Source organism: Odocoileus virginianus, chromosome 9 (genome assembly GCF_023699985.2).
Source record: "Odocoileus virginianus isolate 20LAN1187 ecotype Illinois chromosome 9, Ovbor_1.2, whole genome shotgun sequence".
Lineage (NCBI taxonomy): Eukaryota > Metazoa > Chordata > Mammalia > Artiodactyla > Cervidae > Odocoileus > Odocoileus virginianus.
The window spans coordinates 1359613-1383315 of record NC_069682.1 but is presented as its reverse complement, the minus strand read 5'-3'; the positions used below and the strand labels follow the sequence as shown (position 1 = coordinate 1383315).

The 23703-nt window shown below is 43.8% G+C and overlaps 1 protein-coding gene and 1 long non-coding RNA gene across 11 annotated transcripts in view; one reads left to right on the top strand and one right to left on the bottom strand.

The window, feature by feature from the left end:
- PLCB4 (phospholipase C beta 4) overlaps nucleotides 1-11987 on the bottom strand; it is a 460969-nt gene extending 448982 nt beyond the window's left edge. For 7 of the 10 annotated variants that reach the window (XM_070471870.1, XM_070471879.1, XM_070471875.1 and 4 more), the window contains exon 1: nucleotides 11662-11987. The gene's annotated coding sequence lies outside the window, so the exon portion shown is untranslated. Of the gene's footprint in view, nucleotides 1-11427; nucleotides 11554-11661 lie in introns of those variants that run through there. The other 3 variants (XM_070471878.1, XM_070471880.1, XM_070471871.1) reach the window with 3 other exon arrangements.
- Nucleotides 11988-12766: 779 nt separating this feature from the next.
- Nucleotides 12767-19000, top strand: LOC139036464 (uncharacterized). The gene is made up of 3 exons (XR_011489215.1): nucleotides 12767-13000; nucleotides 18472-18571; nucleotides 18898-19000. It is a non-coding gene; the product is annotated as an uncharacterized lncRNA (long non-coding RNA).
- Nucleotides 19001-23703: the final 4703 nt, after the last annotated feature.

The following is a 23703-nucleotide window of genomic DNA, read 5'->3' as shown; positions in this document are numbered from 1 at the left end:
TTTCTCCTCAGTGATGCTAATGATTCAGTTAAATTGACTTCTTTGAAGGAAAATTACTGTTAATAACCTTAATTTCCTTCTCGTCTTTTTCCCCAGGTACCTGACATTTTTAGATAAAATATTTTCATAAAATATTAAAAGCAAAGGAATTACATTTTAGGTATCCAACTCCATGTTATTTGTGGACTTCATGAATCCCTTCTGTGTCTCCTGCCTACAGCCTACACTTTTCAGATAAACACATAAAGTTTCCCATTGTGCTCATTTCCCAAGAAACACAAGCCATTCCAAATGAACTTTAAAAAGAAAAAAAATGCTATTTTTAACTGTTACTCTAATAGATACACTGTTACTCTAATAACTCTAATATCTAATAGATAACTGTTACTCTAATAGATACACTACTCTAATAGACACACTATTAGTGTATCTGCCATGTGACATTTTAGAACATTCCCGATTTCTATTTAAATCCAGTCATTGTGGCTGGTTCTCTTTTCTTTGGCCACAAAGCCAGACCACGGGCCTTGCAACCCGGCCTAGCCTCTAGACGAGCAGGTGTGTAGAGGTGCAGTCTGCCTGCCCAGGCCCACTCGCCTTCCTCGTCACCCGTCTCTCCCCTCCTGCCCTCTGGGGTTCGTCTGCACCAGCCAGCCGGCTAATGGGAGGCTCCAGCCAGAGGTCTGAGGGCAGGAGGAGAGCGATGCAGGCATAGTTATTCCCCTGCCTTCTCCCTGCAGGGACACGACGGGTCCTCTAGAGCAGGACGCAGCTCCTGGAGAACCGTCCCTCTTGCCCTTCACTTGGAGCTCCCGCAGCGCTAAGTCCCTCCGCAGCACTCACTTCGGCTGTGGCTATGTTCCCCACACTGCCCACACCTTCGAAAGCCACGGTCCTTCCATACCCTTGTGAAGCCTTCCTCAAAGGACCCATCTGTTCCATCTGTTCCCCAGCAGGCCCCGAACCACACAGGTTAAAGCGGGGCCAGGAGGGGCCCTCCACTGTGACTTCCACAGGTACTATTAAAGGAAATCACCTGTGAATTTAAAACGCTGTAACATTTCCAGAAGGAAAATCTAGTACAGACTTTCCTGAACACCCAAGGTTTTAATGCCAAGGAAATATAATTGAATCCTATCATGTTTCTACAATTCATTGCATGCTATAAAAATAAGCATGCAGAAAGCATGCAATCAGAATCCCAATGTCATTGCCAAACTCAACCAGAATTTTTCTTAAAAATGAGTATCTGGAGAAACAGACAAAAAAGAAACAACAATTTCATTTCCTGCTATTTATCTACATCAAGATTTACTTACCCTGATGATATGATACTTAAGCATGATTCCAATCTTTTAAGGAATCTCATCACATTCTAAATATGAACAAATCATTCACTTCATAGCATTGAAAACAACTATAATTACTGAAGTTATAACTTCTCAAAAAAATTGAGAATCGGTGACCTAGATTTTCTGTATTTTTCCCAATCTCTCTCTAAATAAAACTGCAGTGAAGCTTTTAACTTATATGGTCCTCTGTCTATATATTATTTCCAAATACCATGCAAATTAAGTTCAGGTATCTATTAAATAATAAAACTCAATAAAATAGATTTGTCTCTGAATCTTGTAATTCTAGAATTAGAAAGTAGAAGGTAAAAAATATTCTTAAATAATTATTTGAAAGTCTAAAGATACAAATACACCTGGATAGAATTTTTAGCAATGAAATTTATTTGATTTTCCCAAGTCAATATCAATCTTTGTTGGCTGTGCAGTATCTCACTGTTTTGACTGTACATTCAAGGGTGTTTATGATACGTTCTGGGTCTGAAGAATCTAAAGTTTTACAGCTAACCAAATTGATCAGAACATAGATTTTCAATTAAGATTCTACTCAAGCTTTCTCTTTACTAACAAGTTTTTAAATTGGCTTTTTGTCGCTGTTGTTTAGATGCTAAACGGGCAAGAATACTGTAGTGAATCGCCGTTTCCTTCTCCAGGGGATATTCCCAACCCAGGGATTGCGCCCATGTTTCCTGTACTGTAGGCAGATTCTTTACCGCTCAGCCACCAGTTGTTGTTGAAGTCCCTAAATCGTATCCAACTCTTTTGTGACCTCATGGACTGTAGCCCACTGGCTTCTCTGTCCAAGGATTTCCCAGGCAAGAATGCTGGAGTAGACTGCCACTTCCTTCTCGAGGGGACCTTCTTGATCCAGGGACTGAACCTGCATCTCCTGCACTGGCAGACAGATACCTTACCAGTGAGCCACCAGAGAAGACCCTAAATTGACCTAGGAATTGGTTTTTGATTATTATATTTTCAAAAATTTAAGGACATGGACTACTTCTAAAGTCCTTTCCTGGTATACTGTATATAACTGAGGTCTGACTGAACTACTAAAGCAATGAAATGATATGGGGCATGCTTCAGTTAGAGACCATGTTCATAATGTGAGGGGACACGAGACAGAAATTTCACGGGGACCTTCATTGAAGGCAATGTGACAGGCACTCTCAAAATGTAAAACACGCATACCCTTTGACCAAATACTTACTGACTAAACAACAACAACCTACAAGAAATTCTAGCACATATGCATGAAGACACGAGTACAAAGATCTTCAATTTTTCAGTTTGCAACAGTGAGAACAGGAGAATGGTTAAATAAAACATGGTACTTCCATAGTTCATTGATGGTACTACCAAAGTTTATGTAATGTTAGAAAGAAAAAATAAAACTATACTGATATGAAAAGATCACAATGAACACTTAAGTGGCAAGTAAGCAGGTTGTAGAAAAACTTACACATTATAATCCAGTTTATGTAGTAAGAAAAAAGCATGTGTATATACTTATAGATATATATATGCACAGAAAAAGGAGAGGAGAGAGATGCCCTAAGCTGCTGCTAATGGTTATATCTGGGTATGTGTAGAGATGGGAGAGGGTATTTTATATTTTGTTTCTGCATTTCCTTTCTGCAATATCACTTCAATTGGAACATGTTAGTGTATCACATCCATCATTTTAAAAATGAATGAAAACCAAAAATTAACAGAAATTCTAAAGGGGGTTTTGGTGATTTATGCAGTAATAGTGCATTAGCAGATGTCCTAGTTCAAAGAACTTCCTTCTCATCTGATCCAATGGAATTCCTCCTTTAAGACCCAAAAGGAAGATGAGAGCTGTTAAGTAGATTGCATGCTGAAATTCTGTGACCTGCAGAAACAGGTCTTCATTCTGTGCCTCCAGGACAAACCCACCACCATCCAACAGCAGGCAGATAGTTTGTGACTGGTTAGAGTTCAGATCAGTGATGCAGGCAAGAAACCTCTGTGTCCCCAGAGATGAAGTCACCCACTTCTCCACTAAGTGGTTCTTATTTTCAAGGAGTCCCATGAAGTAGGAGAGAAAGCCATGTCCTACCTCCCACAACCCTGAAGACTTGCTAACATCTTAGAAAAATGAGCGAGGGGAAAAACAGGAAGAAATTCAGAATCCAAAATGAACGTCCACTAGAAATAAATGGCTATAACCAGCTTTGTAAGAAATTCAACCACGGGGAAAAAGCACAAATAAAGAAGGAAACATGCTCACTTAATAAAGACTCTAGTTCACAGGGTTGACAAAAGGCTGGAAGTGGGAGCCCAGACAGCCATTTTGCCTTTTTGCATTTCTTTTTCTTGGGGATGGTCTTGATCACTGCCTCCTGTACAATGTCACAAACCTCCGTCCACAGTTCTTCAGGCCCTTTGTCTATCAGATCTAATCCCTTGAATCTATTTGTCACTTCCCCTGTATAATCATAAGGGATTCGATTTAGGTTGTACCTGAATGGTCTAGTGGTTTTCCCTGGGTGGTTTAATTTCTAGTTTTGTTTGGCCACCCCACAAGCTGACATGTTTATTTTTACTTTAATTATTTCTAAAGGTTTTGTAATTATATTTCAAGTTTAAAAGACATCTGGATTTCATGCTTCCCCTGAAAACAGAGAGGTGCTGGCAACCATGAGCCCCACACCCGCCTGGCAGAAATCTGAAGACCTGTCCCCCAGGAAAGGCCAGGGCAGAGCTCCCGACGCACGTGCCCACCACCACCACCGTCTGAGAGCGTAAGCTTACCCTGGGCAGCCCCACGATGCTCGCCTGGCCCTCAGAGGAACCAGAGTGGGTCACATCTGCTTGAAACTGTGAGGAACCTCACCCAGGAAAAGCTGGTCCTTCAGGAAACTAAATTAACTTCTAGGCTACCCTGGAGCAGCATCTGGTAACATCCCTCTCAGATTTCCCGCCCATGTATCAACTTCCTATTTTAATTCCGTGGTCACAGCAGGATTGCCAGAAGCTTCTCTGTCATGCCTCAACCTGGTCCCTTAAAATAGTGTTCACAAAATTTGTTATTGTCGCAAACCTTTCAGCCACATGTACCTGCATGGCAGATGACAGCACAGCAGTTAGAAGTGTGAGTTCTGGGGTTAGTCTGCCTGGGTTTGACTTCTCATTTCTAACTTTAACTTCCTGAAGTGAATAACTCTCAGCTTCACTTTCCCCACATGTAAAACAGATACTTTCAGGAGCTGCCATAAAAAGCTGTGGGGAGGGTTAAATTAAGTGGCATATTTGGGGACTTCCCTGGTGACCCAGCGATCAACACTTCGCCTTCTAATGCAGGGCACGCGGGCTTGATCCCTGGAGAGGGAGCTAAGTAAGATCCCACCTGCCTGGCAGCCAGAAGGCCAAGAAAACAAAACAGAAACAATATTGTAACGAATTCAGTAATGAATTTTCTTTTTTTTAAGTGGCACATTTTTAGTGTTCAACCAACATCTGTGGTTTTGTTACTGTTGCCATCAGTGTTCCTGCCTCTGAAGCCCATGGAAGCAGGAGTCACACACCTCCCCCTAAGACCCACAGACCTCCAAATTATCCTGGTGGATGCCTGGCTCCCCGCAGGCCTCACTGGCTTCAAAAGGTCTGTTTTCAAAGCCTGGCTGGGAGACGCAGATGCCCTGGGGGTAGCGTCCTGCCCGCAGAGTTCTATTTCAAAGCCCCCAGGTCACAGAACTTCAAGGAGATTAGGGCGAGTTACTGTGAGGCCCCTCTGTCCAACTGCAGTCACGGGGCTAGGTAAAGCCAGAGGAAGAGCTGGCGCTCACAGTGGCCCTAAAAGGTGACCGGAACTTCCGCACTAGCAGACGGGGCAGGACGAGTGTCCCTTATCAAAAGTTTTATGTGAACTGGCACAGCCTGCTTTGCGTGGATAAGTCACTGGCATTTGCCCCAGTGGAAGAGGAGAACGGGGGAGCACGGAGGAATACTAGCAATGTTAACAGAAACAGCACCGAGAGCAGCTGCAGTAACACAACACCCAGCATCACCCAAGCTGCACGGCCGTGTGCTTCTGCCCTACAAGCCACTCTCATCCACAGACGTGGCAACGCAGGCTCAGAGCGAATGCTCAGGGTCACACAGCTCACACATGCCATACACAGCCTGGATCCGAGCGCGGGCCCACCTGATCCCAGCACTTTAACTCACAGAAACGTCACACTGTTGAAGGTAAATGAAGTACAAAGGAAAACAATTACAGGTAAGTATATTCATCAAAGGGTTTCCCAGGTGGTGCTAGTGCTAAAGAACTTGCCTGCCAATGCAAGAGACAAAAGATACAGGTTCGATCCCTGGGTGGGGAAGATTCCCTGGAGGAGGGCATGGCATCACCCTCCAATATTCCTGTCTGGAGAAGCCCATGGACAGAGGAGCCTGGAGGGCTACAGTCCATGGGGTCTCAAGGAGTTGGACACGACTGAAGTGACTCAGCACACACATACTTATCAAAAAAATACTTCAAAGGCTCACATAGTATGTGCTTCCTTTTCGATCCATTAAATGCCAAGACTCATCTACGGCTCCAATACCTGCCTTAACTGTCAACTGGAAGAAAGTGAAAATAAAGATGTATTTGCCAGTTCTATGGACCTACGGAATGCCATTACAGGGTGTCCTCCAGTGAAGAACTCCAGTCCTGGGAGAGACGGCAAGACGTCAAGTGTGAACCCACCAGCCTGTGATCTGTTCTCTCCAGATGAACTGCTTCCAGTGAAGTTTCCTGAGTGAATGTCTTCCTCCAGTTTTGAGCAAATGGCTACTTCATTCACATCAGGGAGCCAACAATCTCCTCTGCTCGTTCAGGAGGAGAAGAACCTTTAAGAAGGGCACTGTAACTTAAAGCAGTGATCTGCATGCCCCCAGGGTGGCTGAGTGGCCAGAGGTGGAATTTCAAAGGATCCAGGCCCTGAAGGAGACTCGGGGATAAGATAACACTATCTTACAGTCACAGGGTACACAGCCTTCTCAGGTTTTCCAGGCAGTAGGCAAAGGGGCGTGTGGAGAAAATCATCTTCTGATTGATGTCCCTTTCATCTACTTTGATTCCACAAAGAAAAGGAAAGAAAAAGAAGACGGGAGTTCACAGAGAGAAAATAAAACCTCTACTGGCCCTTCATCTTCTGGAATATAAGACTCTCCCAGCTGATAAATAAAAGTCTCATGATTGCTTTCATCTACTCTGTGAACTTGACTTACACCTTCAGCATCAGAAAAGTATCCAAAGGGATGAGCTTCTAACCAGACTTTTGGAAAGTGGGATTTAGAGCGGGCGGAGTGGGGCGTCGTTGTTCAACTGATCAAAATGGGGTGATTTTTATAAACAGGCTTCAAACTCCTCACTCATCTACTCAGTGATGCATTTTCACCCAGCTCACCTTCTCCCTGGCATGAAGTAAACCCATTTATATATCTGAGGAGCTACAGAATCCCAGCCTACGAATGTGCCAAAGTCTGTATCATTCTAAGTGTCAACTCAAATTGGCACTTGCCAAGAGCATTGCCAACGACCGAACACCAGGGGCATTTGCCGTCTGCCTCTGTGGAGACTGAACCTTGCGCTGCTACAGCTGCTGACATTCTACAGCCTCTGGGGGAGTTCAGGGCGGAGTGAGGCACTCTGCTCCAGGGAATCTGTGGACAGGTCTTTAGGATGGTCTCAGGAACAGATTTTATGATCTCAATGAATCTCCTCATGTCTAGAGAATCACTAAATCCCTTCATGGTGACATCAGATCCTCATAACTAGCAAAAAAATTTTATAAAATGGTACTGAACTCCCTCTTCACCAAAACCTTATATAATGACCTTCCCTCACTGCCACTTTGGAGCAGGCTCTCAGAACATCTGAGGTGCGGCCTCCCGGCCTACAGTCTTCATTTTGCTCCAAATACACTTAACTCACACCTCTCAAGTTGTTCAATTTTTAGTTGACATGTGTTGACTTCAAAACAATCACAACCTAAAAGTTGAGAGTTCTTTTATACAGTGGGAATCTTTAGGACTTCAAGCCAGGGAAACAGCAGCATCTCAAGTGTTTTTGTCAACTCCTTGGAAGAAAAGCCATGACCAACCTAGACAGCATATTAAAAAGCAGAGACATTACTTTGCCAGCTAACGTCCATGTAGTTGAAGCTATTGTTTTTCCAATAGTCATGTATGGATGTGAGAGTTGGACTATAAAGAAAGCTGAGCGCTGAAGAATTGATGCTTTTGAATTGTGGTGTTGGAGAAGACTCTTGAGAGTCCCTTGGACTGCAAGGAGATCCAACCAGTCCATCCTAAAGGAAACCAGTCCAAATATTCATTGGAAGGACTGATGTTGAAGCTGAAACTCCAGTACTTTGGCGACCTGATGCAAAAAACTGACTCATCAGAAAAGACCCTGATGCTGGGAAAGATTGAAGGCAGGAGAAGGGGACAACAGAGGATGAGATGGTCGGATGGCATCACCGACTGGAGGACATGAGTTTGAGTGAGCTCCAGTAGTTGGTGATGGACAGGAAAGCCTGGCGTGCTGCAGTCTATGGGGCTGCAAAGAGACGGACAAGACTGAGCAACTGAACTGAAAGAAAATCAGATATCTCAAGTTAAGGAATTTAGTGCTTACCTACTTTATAAGTAAGTCTGGGCTTACTGAAGTCGTTCCTTTCATATGCGTCTTGGGGCCAATATCCTGTGTTTTTCACATCCTGAATTCCTCAGGGCTCCCCTATTGGGAGTAGCTGCAGCCTAACAGCTACAGATCACAGGGATTCTTCTTCCTGAGTGCCCTGGCTAGCTGGAATCACTGAGGACTGTGGCATCCTTGTTTATTGATATGGCAGGAAATATTCCAGTCCTCAGGCACAACTCGGTAAGTAATATAACACCTTGAGGAAGTAGTTCTACTTTCAAGGAGAAGGCTTGATCAAAAGAGAAACTATGAAACAGAAAAATAAATATTAAGGAATGAAAGGTAGGCCTACACAGGGTGATTATAGTTCCTGATTACAGAGAAATAGAAAAATGCACCACAGACAGTACTGAGAATTGGACAGTATCCTCACAAAGAGTAAAGCCACGGAAACTCAGAGATGAAGAGCTGTATTGATTTTCTCATAAGTAGGTAAGTCTTTCTGACAGACACTAAAAAGGCCTACAAGTTCACAGTATAAGGTGAAAAGCAACTATTTTAGAAACTTCAGTCTGGATATGAAATACAACTGTGATCATTAAAGCATCTCCACTAGTCCTTGACCTCATTCTGCATATCAAACACATAAGTTCTTGGTTTTACAGGACTCACTGTGACAGACAGCTTATTGAAAACCTGGGCCCTTCATGCTAATAAACATGTTGTTTCATCTGTACTTTACAAGAGGTCAAAAACAAAGAAAATTGGCACTCTGCCAATCTGCTCAATAAGCTTAAATTTCAAAGAATATCTTTACCTTCCCCAAAATACTTGAGCTTACTGTTAAAGGCATTGTGGAGAATATGCAAAATACGTAACCTTTCTTTCCTGTGACTATTACATAAGAACTGTGATCACAAAGATAAAATTTCTTCACAACATAAGGTTTTTAAAGCAAAAACAACCTTGGCACCTAATTAGTAATGTATGTTTTTTAAGTCCACAAATATAATTAATAGAATGAATGAATTTGATAATTTAAGCTTGCCGGCTACACCTGAGAGTTTGGGGAAGAAAATGCAGATGCTAAATCCAGAAACAGGCTTATTGATCACATCTTTTCACAAACTGGCATGCCATGTGATGGGTTCAAGGGAAACATCAGCGCTAAAGCTCAATTTTACTTCAATTTTAACTTGCAAGGTGGGTTACAGCTGAATATAAGGCAAGCCTCAGTTATAGTATCAATTCTTAATAAACCAGTCCCCAAAGTGGATTTTGGTAGTATCCTAGGAAAATACCATATTCATTTTGATTGTCAAATATAACTGTCCCATGTTGCTAAAATCAGCAGTAAGCACTAATCTAAAGATGTTGGATTTGCTCTTAAGAAAGACAAAATAGGTGGGCCAAAACACTGGCTAAATCTCCACTGGGGGGATGAAACATTTCAAAGAGGTGATACAGATTTAAAAATCCATTTCTGCAAAATCATTCTGGTAACCCTGAACACTTTTTAAACTTTCCTGTTTCACCATCTCATAAGGCATAAACACAGCTTCTTAAGATTCCAGGGCACAGAAGTAGTTTAACATCAATCACATTGTTCAGGCACACCAATATAAAACTTGCAAAAGAGTATTTTAGAACAAAGCTCTCTGTGTGGGTGTGCATTTGCAAAATAAAGGTAGCATTATCCTGACACATATCCGTGTATACCCAGTGATCAAATAGAGTCTTGGAAATTTTGTTTTGACAGTTACTTGTACATTTTCACTGATTAACTCAGAGCTAGGTAGTGATATCATCAAAGCTAAATCAAAACTAAATTGGAATGGTTGAGCAATAATGCAATTAGAGGAAGATGTAATCTGTAATCGAATATGAGGTACCTTCCCATATGTTACAATACGTTGCATGCAAAGGGTTACCACTTACAGCAGCAAGTCTCATGTCCATAAAAATGCCAATTCAAAAACAAATGTTATTCTCTTTAAAAAGTGAATTTTTATGAAAACAGGTGTTCTCCCAAGGTGGCATCATTTATTAAACTTCAAAAGGAAGATGACATAATATATTAAAACAGTAGCTGAAAAATATGCAAGACTGTCCTATCAAAACACAACATTTTAGATTACATAACATGGATAAGGCAGATTAAATCACATGGCCCTGCCCAGATAAATTTTTGTTCTTCTACCTGATTTCAATAACTTAGGCCACTGAAGTTTAAAGCAAACAAAATATTCAGTTCTTGTTTCAAGCATATATTTTAAATATATATGAGTCTCGAAAAGAGTCTCAAAAAAACTAGATGGATAAAGTTAAGATTTTACACACACACACAGATAAAATATGACTTTTTATGAAGAATACAGTTCCTCAGACACTTTGTTAACTGTCCTGGTAAAGTCACCAGTTGCTTTTACTGGTCAGGTTATGAATCTGATTTCTCTTTAAAGGGGAAACTTATCTCCGTATTAGATGTTATACAGCTAAAGTCTGAATGACATTATTGCCAATGAAATAATTAAACATAATTAAACAGAATTATTAGATTATCTCTACACACACAAAACTTAATTTACAGGCCACCATGTATCACATTTTCAGTAAAAATTCATGGACCTTTCATGGTTGTTTTGGCCAAAATTAAATTTCAAACATGTGCTTTAGAACAATAAGAATCATCTCAAAAGTTTTAGAGAAAAAGTCAGACATCTCTCAAATACCTGCACATTTATGAAACTATAATGTGTATTTGCATTTTTCTCCAGAAAAAAAAAAGATAGTTTTATGATTCTAGATAAAGTTGCACTGAAACACAGTGGGAAACTGAAGGACTCTGTTTTCATACTTCCGTAACAGAACTGCCTACAAAGTCCATAGGGAGAACAGTACTACGTAGGGTCTAATTAGTTAAGAGAAAGGCAACTTTAAAATTCTGAAGACACTTTTAGTCTCCATCTTTTGTATTATCCGAGGAAGCTGGAAGACTGCCCCCAAGGAGTGCCGCCCTATCAGTGGTGTTTTAAGTGGAAATGGTCAATCAATCATACCTATTATTTCTCCAGAAGAGGTAAGGCGAGCCACACGCATACACATTTACATGCGTTGCACCGTGCCAACTATTTCCAACCGAAATAATCATATACACGTCGAGCCGAGCTATTTGCAGCCAGAAGCAGCAAATGTCTGGACAGAGTCTAAGGAAACCCAGCGGGCGACGACTGCAGAGGGAGGGGCAGCCACGGGGACCCCCAGCTCTCGCGCGCGCCGGGCACCGCACCGGCTCCGGGGCAGGGCGTCTGGGTGCGCGCGCGCGCGTCCGGGACGCACCCGCCGGGAACAAACAAGCCCCGCGGGCCCAGACGGGAGGGAGCATCCTCGGGCGGGACTCGGAAAGCCTTCTCCTACCTGTCACTTTGCCCGGAGCTGCTGCCGGAGCTGCGGCCGCGGCCGCCGCCTGGAGACCCAGTGGGCGCGCGCGCGGGTGTGCGCGCGTGTGTGTGTGAGCTCCTGTGTGCGGTGCGGCTCACTAGCTGCTCCCCGCGTCACCAGCCCCTCCACACTGGACCGCGCCGGCCGCCGAGCCCGCCCCCCGCCCCGCCCCCGCCCCTGCCTCCCCTGCCTCCCCGGCGCGGTCCTCACCTCCGTGAGGGGCCGGGGTCTCGGCGGGCGCCCCCGGCCAAGCCGCCGGGCCGTGCCGGCCTGCTGCGCCCGTCCGCCGGCTCGGCGCGCCCCGGCCCCGGGCCCCGCCACCCCTAGCGGCCGGCCGCTCTCGCCTGGCTCAGCCCCCGAGTCTTCCTCTACGTCCTCGCCTCCCGGCTCCGGATCCCGAGCCGTCGCCTCGCAGCCCCAACCTGCCCGGGCTACGGAGCATGCCCAGTGCGGCGCGCCCGGCCGGCTGGGGGTGGGCAGGGGCCGGGCCGGCCGCGATCCCGCGGGGCAGGGAGGGGGCCGGCGGGCGCAGGGCGCCCTGGCGCTGGGGGCCTGGGGCTGGCGGGGTGGAGGGCTTCGCCCGGAAACGGTGGGTGGGGCGTCCGGGAAGCCGCCCCGCGGCGGGCTCTGCGGGGTCTCCCCGGTCGCCCCCGGGGCTCCCGGCGCCGCCAGGCCAGCCCGGTGCTGGGTCGGGGGGCGCCCAGGGTGGCGCCTCCCGAGCAGCACCTGTGAGGAGTCGGGGGTATCCCGGAGGGAGACGGGCCGTGGGTAGGGGGTTAGGAGAGCGGAGAGGGATCAGATCTGGCGACAGCTGACGACCCATAGCCGTTGGCGGGGGTGGGGGGGGGGGTGGTTTATTTGTTTATATTTTGTTTAGGAAACACGTCAGGCGTTTACAACGCTTCAGGCACTATCCTAAACGCTTTTTATTCCTAGAATCCTTGAAACAATCTTCCAAAGCAAATACTCCTCTCTCTCTCCTTCCCACCCCGCCCCCTGCCCCGGAGGCTTAAACTGAGCCACCGAAAGATTAAGTGGTTCCAAAAAGTCTTCCCCCAAGTGCAACCCAGGGACGCAACCACCCCCGCCCCCGCCCCAGACGTCGGCGCCCGGGATGCTGGGGCGTAAGCTCGCCTCGGACCCCAGGTGACTCCGAGTCACCCCCACTAAGGGGTCCCACGGCGCTCCTTCCAGCATCACCCTTTGTGTGGACCTCAAGCGCGCGGCTCCAGGACTCCCTCCCGGGAGGACTCTCCTCCCTGAGGCCACGCCGCCTTCTCCGGCCGGCGGCCACCAAAACCCGGAGACGTGGCACCTGCGCACTGGGGACCGGGCCGCACTCGCGGCCGCACTGGGCATGCTCAGCCCGGGAGCGGGTCCCGCCGGCCGGGAGCAGAGAGCGAGCCTGGCAGCCCCTGCGGGCCGAGCAGTGAGAGCAGGACGTGGGCGCGAACCATAGCCAGGCCCCGAGGACGAGGGGCGACTGCACACCCGAAAGGCTTGTTCCCCTGGCACAGCCTGACCTCTTGCAGGCCCAGCTGAGAGGAGGGTAATCACAAGTTTACCAACTTGGCATCTTTCAGCGGGAGGGGGCTGAGGGCCCGCTGACGACTCCTGCTAAAACCCTAAACTGCAGTTTGAGCTGGGCCCTAAGAAAAGCTAGAAGCCGCCGAGCCTGGCTGCATGTTGGGGAAGCCCAGAAAAATAGCCTAGGCTATTCCCTGGGAGACAGGGGAAGGCGGCGGGACTCTTCCCCGTTGGAGGTCTTCACGTTGTGGTGATTCTGAGTGACGCCGCGGCGCTGACGGCTCTCCCCAGGCCCCCGAGTCACCTGCAGAACTTGTCAAAGTGCGGATTCTGATTCAGCAGGTGTGGGGTGGGGCCGCAGAGTCTGTGTGTCTGACGGCTCCCACAAGGTGATGATGTTGCTGGCCCTCAGATCAGACTTGGAGGTTGGGTCAGTATTTTGGGCATGTTCTCTGTTTTATATTTAACTAAGATTTAAAAAAGCTAGGCAGTTTGCCCCAGCCAACTGCTCACACAGCCGATAAGTAGCGTAATTTCAAACCCAGTTCTGGAGGACTTCCTGTGTGAGTTCTGTCTTCTCCACATATCACCAGTTGACAGATGAGCTAGATGTCATCTGTGTGTCCTGATTGTGTTAACAGTGGGACTTAATTTAGTACATAGTACTCCCAAATATAGTATATCAGTTAGCCCTTGCTGTGTAAAAACTACACAAAAACTTAGTGGCCTAAAGTTAACAGCCATTCCACCGAATCAGCAGAGCAGTTGTCTGCTGTTTTCTCTGGTTCCACTCAAGCAGATGGAGACATGTGGCGTTTGTAGTGTTGTCTCGCTGGCTAAGATGACAGGGTGTTTTCTCCATATGGTGAGATCCTGGTTCCCAATGCAAGCCCCAGTTTAAAACAACATTTCATACCTGTTTCCTAACATCCTCGGAAAGTCACATGGTCATGTCCAGAATCAAAGAATGGAAAAATGGTGCACTTCAGTTTTTGATAGGAGGAGAAAAATCGAAAGGTTTTATTTTATGGTTTTTAGTTTTTTTTCCCCAACCTACTACATACACCAACTTCCATAAAAGTAACCCCACTGCCCTAGGGTTCACAATTAAAATCTTTAATTTTACATATTAGTAAACCAACTCACAGCAACATTTGTTGTTATTGCTAGGTCTTCAGTCTAATATTATTTACTAAGGTATCTCAGTTTAGAAGGTTTAAATAGTTAGATGTTATTTTGAAGTACAAAGTTCAGTTCGATTCTTTTGGAGCCTGATGGGCTACAGTTCATGGGGTCGAAAAGAGTCAGACACAACTGCAGGACTAGCATTTTCACTTTCACTCTTCTTTAATAACATTTCAGATAGTCATTCACTCAACGAACATTTTTGAAACCTTTTATATACAAGGCACTCTTTGCCCAGTATATTGAGATAAAAGAGACAAAATCATTGCCCCTATGAGGCTTAGATATTATCAGAGGAAATGCACAATAAATAATATATACCATCAAGTAGTACTGAGAACTATGACAGAAAAGCAAAAGGATTTTGTGGTAGGACAGGGGACTGCTATTTTTAGCCAGAGATCAGAGATGGCCTCTCTGAGGATGCATCATTTTTGTGGAGGATGGAACAAAGAGAGGTGCATATCTGGGGAACAGTGTTTCCAGCAGAGGGATAAGAAGGGCCCTGAGACCCAATGTACCTAGCATGCTCAAGAAACAGGAAAGAAGCCAGGCTGGCAGAGTGAGGTGCTGAGTGGGGGGAACTGGAGTCACAGAGGCAGCGGGGGCAGACCAGGCGAGGGCACAGAGAGCGCTTTGGACTTTAGTCTCAGTGTGCTGGAAGGCCAGGGCAAGCTGTGCAGAGTGTGGCCGTGATCTGGCCAGCCGTTCAGAGAGCTTGCGTTGAGAAAGCGTGTAGGGTTGAGAGTGCAGAAAGGGAGCCCGTTAGCAGGACAGAGCCGCGGTTCTTCATGGGCAGATTTTATCATTTGCAGGTGGTTGTTTTTTCTTGGCCACACCACTTGGCCTGTGGGATCTTGATTCCCAGACCAGGAAAGGAACCCACAACCCCTGCAGTGCATGAGCCATGTCTAACCACTGGACCACCAGGGATGTGCCCGTTTTCAGTTTTAAAACTCAGACTGTATTAAATCTGCAACCTCAAACTCAATTTAATCCCATCTAATCCCCGAGGAAGGCTCTAGCTCCATCCTTTACTCCTTGAAGTGGAAGGCCAGCGGCACAGGATCTGGTCCTTAAACACTGTCTCACCTGCCCCCTGCCCCTGCCGTAAGGTCTAGTTCTTCCAGCATGTTGGGCAGGAAAGAGGAAGGAAAGGGACAAGTGTCTGTATCCTGTGGCCATCGTGCTCCCCGCTCGGCTCACTGTGACCAGTGACACTGGGCAGTTGTCCCTACGCTAGTTTTCTGTCGTGGAGAACGTGAGGCTCTTGGAGGGTCCTTCTGGACCTCCTTCCGGGTCCCTTCCTCCAGAGTGTTCCTTTTATCCCAAAGCCCCTGGTTCTCTCCATGGTAGTTCAGCCCAGTGCATCTTCTTGTTGGGGTTCACTTGCCAGGAAGGCCACCCTACGGTGGGGCACCCACAAGAAAGCCAGGCACCCAGCAGCTTTCCACAGTGTCTACCGAAATACAGAGAAACTTGAGAAAGTTGCCCGTCCCAGTCAGGCGAAAAGTTGGCAGGAAGGAGGCAGATAAGATGGAGCTGTTTCTGCCGCGAGGGGATCCCTAGACCTGGTACTTTCTCAAGTATGTGGATCCCTGAACATGCCTTGCCTTTGTACTTAGGAGAATTAACATTCACCACAACATTCACCACAAGGGCCAAAGAGAAACATCAGTGCAACCAGCTTCTTATTTCTAGTTTTATGAAGTCTTACCTGTTATTCTTGCTTTGAGAGGAGGACCAGGAACAGGAGGACTTTTAATAGTCACACCTGTATTTGCCAAAGATCACATTGCATTCTTTTTAGAGAAAGGACAGTTCATCTCCTGTCCTGATTTAAAGTGATACATTAATCATAGCTTCCACCGAGCTCTTGACTTGTTGTCCTTTGTAAATGAAAAGATCACCACTGGCCCCATTTGTCCAGTTTGCCTTAATCAGGAACATAATCTTTGAAAAGTGAGCAGCACAGAACAACCTGACTGGGCTATCTCTGTCTCAAGGTACCTTCTCCCTAACCTTGAGCGTCTGGCTTCACTAAAACCTGTGAGGGACACTGAGAACCCAAGAACGTGGAGGTGAAGAAAATGGCCCAAGAGTCAGTGTATGAGGAATACAGTGGCAGTTGGGGTTGGGGGGACCCACTAAACTTTCTGTTAAATCAGTTGTTGATTGGAGTGTGAAGGGAAGATGGAAAAATAGAGAAGAGCATTTAAGTTCATTCCAAACAACCTGACTTAAGAGAATTTTCCAAGTGTGAGCTAGGCTTAGAATTTGACAAGAATGTAGAGGTTCCAACCTACTGTGTGATGATAATGGTGGTTATCATGGTGCTACTACTGATGATCACTGTTTTTATGAAAGTATAACATATGCATTTTTATGAAAGTATAACATGCAATAAAGCATGAAAAGAGTTTGAGGAATTTTCACTAATATACTTACTTATATGACCACCACTTGGATCAAAATGTTAAAATATTTTCAGCATTCCCAAGTTTCATGCTCCCTCCTGGTCAAAATCATGCATGCACACACACATCACCACCACCACCATCACCACCACAGATAATCACTATTCTAACACCACTGAATTGTCTTCTCTGTTTTTGAACTTCATGTAAATGGAACCATGCAGAATATGGTTGGTACCTGGCTTCTTATTGTGTCTGTGAGATTCATCCACGTTGCAGCCTATACCTATAGTTTGTTGCTTTACATTGTTGTATATCCTTGTATGAGACCCAGGTCTCCCACATTGTAGGCAGATGCTTTACCCTCTGAGCCACCACGGAAGTCTTGTATGAGTGCATCAAAATGTATTCGTCCAATCTATTGTGATGGTAAAGTTTTTCAGGGATTTTTTTAAATTGCACTTGTGTATGTGTGTGTTTGTGCAGTCGTGTCCAACTCTGTGACTCCATGGCCTGTAGCCTGCCAGGCTCTGTCCATGGAAATTTCTAGGCAAAAATACTGGAACAGGTTGCCATTTCCTTCTCTAGGCTGTCTTCCCCACCCAGGGATCAAACCTGCATCTCTTGCATCTTCTATATTGGCAGGCAGGTTCTTTACCAGCTGAGCTCCCAGGGAAGCTTCTGAAGTGCACTTAAAGGTCCTTGAAAGCCAATCCTACACTCTTGTCCTACTTCTTCGTGTACACTTTATTACTGGTACAATAGTATACTGAGTACTCAATACTTAATGGATTGTTTTGTGAAAATAAAGATTATTCTGTGTCATGATAAAGTGAATTCATCACTGTTTTACTCAAAAGCACAAATAAAATTATGGCATGTTTCTGGATAAAAAAATGAAGGATTTTTCCCCAGTAAGTCAAAGGACAATGAAATTATTTTTTCTGATGCTAAAACATTTGTAATGGATTTCCTTGAAGTGTAAGAAATAGATGCTGTTACATTTAAATTAGAAAGCCTCAGACATGGATGTCAGCATTTAACCTATAAGATATGATTTATAAATGAGTGCACTGTTTTTACTTTCCTGATGTTTATGGTAAGATTACATAAAATGAAATGAGAGCGTATGGAAAATATACACACCACTTAATGAGGCTGCTAAACTGCTGGCCTAATTGCATAGTTTTGTTTCTCTCCATTTTTTCAATGTGAACAAATCAGTTTAAAAAAAAAAAAAACAATGATTCATTCCTACCATCTCTGTTATGCAGTAATAAGATTAAAAAATGCATTAACTTACAATATAAATATCAATTGCACATTCAACAAGACTCAATGTTCTTTTCTTTCCTTCACTGACTCCATGTGGTTGGAATCACAACAAAAGCACAAAAGCAAAATTCAGCTAAATTGATTGTTCCTCTATGTCTCAGGAAAACCAACATTTTCTCCTACACAAAAAAATTAATTTCTTTGATCTTCCTCTTTCAGTCATTTTTGCCATTGTGGTTCGTGGTAGCCAAGATAAAAATAATGGATTTTTACAAGTTTCCACCCAGAAGTGATTTAGAGAATCAAGTGATCCACTCACTTCAACTAATGGATGCATATTTTAAACCTCAGACATGTTGTTGTGATTTGTTCAGGTCTATGGCATACTGGGATCCCAGCTTATACATCCTGTCTGCAACATGTCATTGCCCTGGCTGAGTCATTGGGTTGGGTCTCACATTTAGGGCCAGGACACTGTAAACTGTCCATGAGGGGAGGGTGCTGCAAAGGGAAGGGTGAATGACTGAGGCCATCATTGCAATCAACCAACCCACATTATTCACCTTCACATTCTCTGATGGCAGGGACCGTTACTTATCTAATTTCTCATCCTCAGGGCTCAACATGGTGCTAGGAACACAGTGAGGTGGTAATACATGTTTGCTGAGCTGAAAATGAATGGCCCTGCAATCCACTGAGGGCTGGAACCAGAACCAGTGAGTTATTTTTTACTTATTTGCAGCCTCACATTACACCTCAAGTGGTCATTAAGTAATATTGATTGACTCTGTTGTATAAATATCTCTTAAATCATTCTTTCCATTCAAGGCTCAGTTTCTCCAACCCCTCCAGGAGGAATTAAGCTTCTTATGTTTCCCCAAAGCACCTTGCATTTCTATTCTTATAGCACTTGCCTCACTGTTTAGACTTATCTGTGTATCTGTTTCACCTTAAAGGAGTGTGAGACTCTGGAGGGCAAAAATTAGGGTTCCAGCTCTTTGTTTTCTTGCAAAAGAAGTAACAGTGTATATTTTTAAAATAGGTAATACAAGCACAAGATACAAAATTCAACATGTGTAAAAAGGATATAAGTGAAAAATAAGGACTGCTTCCTACTTCCAAGTACCAGGAGGAAATCATGTTCCTGTGCCTGTGAGTCTTTACCATACCAACTTATATACGTGAATTATTCCTACTTCTTGCACATTGCTTTTTAAATTTAATCTATCTTGGAAATTATATCCACATTTGTCAACTTCCTTAGTGGCTCGGTAGTGGCTCGGTGGTAAAGAACCTGCCTGCCAATGCAGGAGATACAAGTTTGATCCTTGGGTCAGGAAGATCCCCTGGAGAAAGAAATGGCAACCCACTCCAGTATTCTTGCATGGGAAATTCTGTGGACAGAGGAGCCTGGCAGGCTACAGTCCGTGGGGTCACCCATTTCATTCTTGCCCCACCCATTTCCCTTTGGACAATCACCAGTTTCTTCTCTTCATCTATTGGTCTGGCCCTATTTTGTTATGTTTTTTCTTTTGTATTACTGTTTAAATCTACATGAAAATGAAATCATATGGCATTTATCTTTCTCTGTCTGACTTATTTCACTTACCATAATACCCTTGAGGTCCATCTGTGTTGTCAGAAATAACAAGATCTCATTCTTTTTTCTGGTTAATATTCCATTAACCACATCTTCCTTATCCATTCATTTATCAGTAGATACATAGTTTACTTCCATATCTTGGCTATTGTAAACAGTACTGCAATGAACATAGGGGTATATATATATATATGTATATATATATATATATATATATATCTTTTAAAGTTTGTCTTTTTGTTTTCTTAAAAAAAAAATACCCATAACTGGAATTGCTGGATCATATGGTAGTTATGAATTTTAAAATAGGAAAAACAGCTATACTTTTCAATCATCTCATTTTTCTTTTCATTTGCAAGGTTTAGTAGGGATAAGTTCTTAATAAATATTTGCTAAAAGATAAAGGAGGAAGAGAGGAATATTAGTTTTTTACTGCTGTTGTGTCAATATCAAATTACTTATAATTTTGGTGGCTTAAAACCACAAAAAGTTATTATCTCACATTTCTGTAGGTTGGAAATCTGAAGTGGGTCTCCTGGGTTAAAATCAAGGGGCCGCCCATGTCTGAAGGCTCCGGAAGAGACCCCCTGCCTATTCCACCTTCTAGAGGCCCAGCCCACAACATGTGGCATACGGCCCACTTCCTCCCTCTTCAAAACTTTTCACACGGCATCACTCTGACTTTCTTTTCTTCCTCCCTTTTCCACTCTTGAGGACACTTGTGATTACACTAGGCCCACCTAGATAATCTAAAATAATCTCCCAAATCTCAAAATTTTCAACTGCATCTGCAAAAAGTCCTTTTTGTCATGTAAAGGGCACATACTCAGGTTCTAGGGGTTTCCCAGGTGGTGCAAGGGTAAAGAATCTGCCTGCCAACGCAGAACTTGCAGTTTGATCCCCGAATTGGGAGGATCCCCTGGAGTAGGAAATGGCAACCCACCCCAATATTCTTGCCTGAAAAATTCTGTGGACAGAAGAGTCTGGTGGGCTACAGTGTATGAGGTCGCACAGAGTCGGACATGGGCATGAATGCATGCAGGGTTTAAGACATGGATGTTTTGGGGAGAGGGCTTACTCTATTTACCACAGAGGGAGAAAAGAGAATAAAGGAGAAAGTAAGCTACCTATTTTTATGCAAATTTCATTTTATACTGCAATAGAGAGGTTCTCTTTGCAGGTATTAGTTACAGCTTTAAATTCTTACAGTGATTAAGCACTTGGAGTACCTGTGAGATAAGTGAAAATCTTGTACCTTCAGATCAAAGTTGAAAATTATATTGTGGCTGGTATAAATGGGTAGATGCCTTGATTAATCTTGTATCTAGAAGGAATAAAACGTACAATTAAAATACATTACTTAAAAAGTCTGTTAAAGCATTTCCTAGATGTCCTAGTTGCCAGTGTGGTAAATAGTATAAAAAGTTAAATATAAAATTAAGTTTAAATATAAAACAGTATAGTTTAAATATAAGTATAAAATATAAATTAAAATATATACCATTAAGTATAAAGGCAGATGTAAATAATTGATAAACAATGAAGTTTGAGAGTAAATGAGGAAATATTTCAAATTTGTGGTGATGAATAGAGGATTTTCTAAACTTATCTTTTGAAATCTGAGTTTTCGTGGGATATGAGATGAAACATGTGGAAAACATGTACAGAGAGACTGTACAAAAATATTCAGTTCAGTTCAGTTGTTCAGTTGTGTCCGACTCTTTGAGACCTCATGGACTGCAGCACACCAGGCCTCCCTGTCCATACCAACTCCCGGAGTTTATTCAGACTCCTGTCCATTGCATCAGTGATGCCATCCAACCATCACATCCTCTGGTGTCCCCTTCTCCTCCTGCCTTCAATCTTTCCCAGCAGCAGGGTCTTTTCAAATGAGTCAATTCTTTGCATCAGGTGACCAAAGTATTGGAGTTTCCGCTTCAACATTAGTCCTTCCAATGAATATTTCAGTGAATATTTAGGACTGACTGGTTGGATCTCCTTGCAGTCCAAGGGACTGTCAAGAGTCTTCTCCAACACAAAAAATATTAAGTTAACACAAATGCCATTCAGAAAGTATGTGAAAGAAAGCATCTAGACTGTAGTTATAAAACATATTCAATGCATTTCATGTATATTCATTACTACAACTTGGATTAAATCTGACACCTTAATGAAATAAATAAATTCATTATTTTAAAAAAAGAGAATGAAGAAGAGTTCAGATCCACCTTGTGGATTACTGAATATCCCAAGGCAAATCATTTCTTTGAAACTGCTTAGAGCATTTGGAAAAAGCTTTTGGTTTTGTTTTTGTTTAAATCCTTTTTCAAATCTCAGTAGCTTCTCTGCTCCTTCGTAAGGTGGCACTGTTCCTCCCAGCCCCAAAAGGCAGATCTAGAGGCATGAAAGTGGCATTCAGGATGGATAGCATCTATTGCCCACTGCTCCTCACTGTTCTTAATACCACGCTGATGCTTTTCCGGGGAGCATGGCTCTAGTTTCATCCGTTTACTGGAATGAACAGCTTTGAGCTCACTTCTCTTTTTCTTACTTCAGTGTCATTCTGTGAGAACACAGCCACACTTTTTCAGTGCGCCAGACCCTTCTGATTATGAGCATTAGGACTAGGTTGAGTCAGCCTTTGGGTTAATATTAGAAAAATAAATAGAAACAGAAGTGGGTTAAGTAAAATTACATGTTGGTACTGACGAGGGATTCACTAGTGCAATGGAGTTTTCCACGTGCAGTTTTAGTGAATTTAGGTAGTGCCCATCAGCGTGACTTCTCTTACTCCAGTTTCACCACAATTTAATGATATTCAGAAAAGTATTGGTTCTTCATTAGATGCTCAGACTGATGTTGAGATCTATAGGGGCTGTACAGAGCACGCCTCAGCTGTACAGAGCACACCTCAGCAAGATTTTATCCTCAAGCGAATCTTTATTTACATATAGCATTGCTTGGCTTATATTTTTCTTCTTGTCATCTATTGAAGAACATGGCATAGTCTCTTTTTTTCCACTTGCACATGCTTTCCCCCCAGCATGCCTCATTGTAAACTTTACAGAGACCTCAGGCAGGGCAGTCTCCTGGAATCCTTGGCACATGTATACATAAAGATATTTACGCAAGCATACAATTATATGTGGGCTTCCTAGATGGCACTGGAGGTAAAGAACCTGCCTGCCAGTGCAAGAGATGTTAAGAGACATAGGTTCAATCCCTGGGTCGTGAAGATCCCCCAGAGGAGGACTTCGCAAGCCACTCCAGTATCCTTGCTTGAAAAATCCCGCAGACAGAGGAACCTGGCAGGCTACAGTCTGTAGGGTTGCACAGAGTTGGACAGAACTGAAGCAACTTAGCACACACACACAATTTTATATATTAAACATATACACACATGTATACATAGAAAGGATATATGATAAGGAATTGACTTTACAATGACAGAGCCTGAAGTGTCCCAAAGTCTACAGACAGTCAGCTGGAGGCCGAGGAGAACCAATGTGTACGTAGCTCCACTCTGAGTCCAAAGACCCAAGAACCTGAAGGGTTCATTGTTCGAGTTTCAGTCCAGAAGTCAGCAGGTCTGAGACCCAAGCTGTTGTTTCAGGCTGAGTCTGAAGGCTGGAAAGACCAGTGTCCCAGCTCACAGTCAGGCAGGAGGAATCCTTCTTACCCATCCTTTTTGCTCTATTCAGGTCTTCAACTGATTGGATGAGGCCCACCCACAATAGAGAAGGCCATCTGCTTTACTCAGTCTACTGATTCAAGTGTTAATCTGATTTGGAAACACCCTTCTAGACCCACTGTAAACATTGTTTAGCTAAATATGAGGGTCAGACAGCCCATGACCCTGTTGAGACATGAAAGTAACCATCACATTACCTGGCACCTGAGTTAGTGAATGCTGACTCAGGAACTCTTTCGGACTACTTCTAGTTCTCACTAATCTCTTTCTTCCTTTGAACTTCTATAATGTTTTAGTGGTAATACTATAAAGAAATAGCTCTCTATATAGCACTATAATGCATTTTATTGATTGTTATGTCCATTTTGTTTTCCTAGATACATTGGGAAGGGGAAAAATTGAAAGAAATCATCAGCATCTTTCATCATGGAGTAAGTAGGGCAAACTGGAGTTTTTCTCTTCCACAAAAGAAAGGAAAGGAGTTCTTATCCCACCTCAAGTCCAGGAAAGGCTTGCTCTGAACAAACTATTCCTAAAGGTTTGAGTTTGCTCATAGA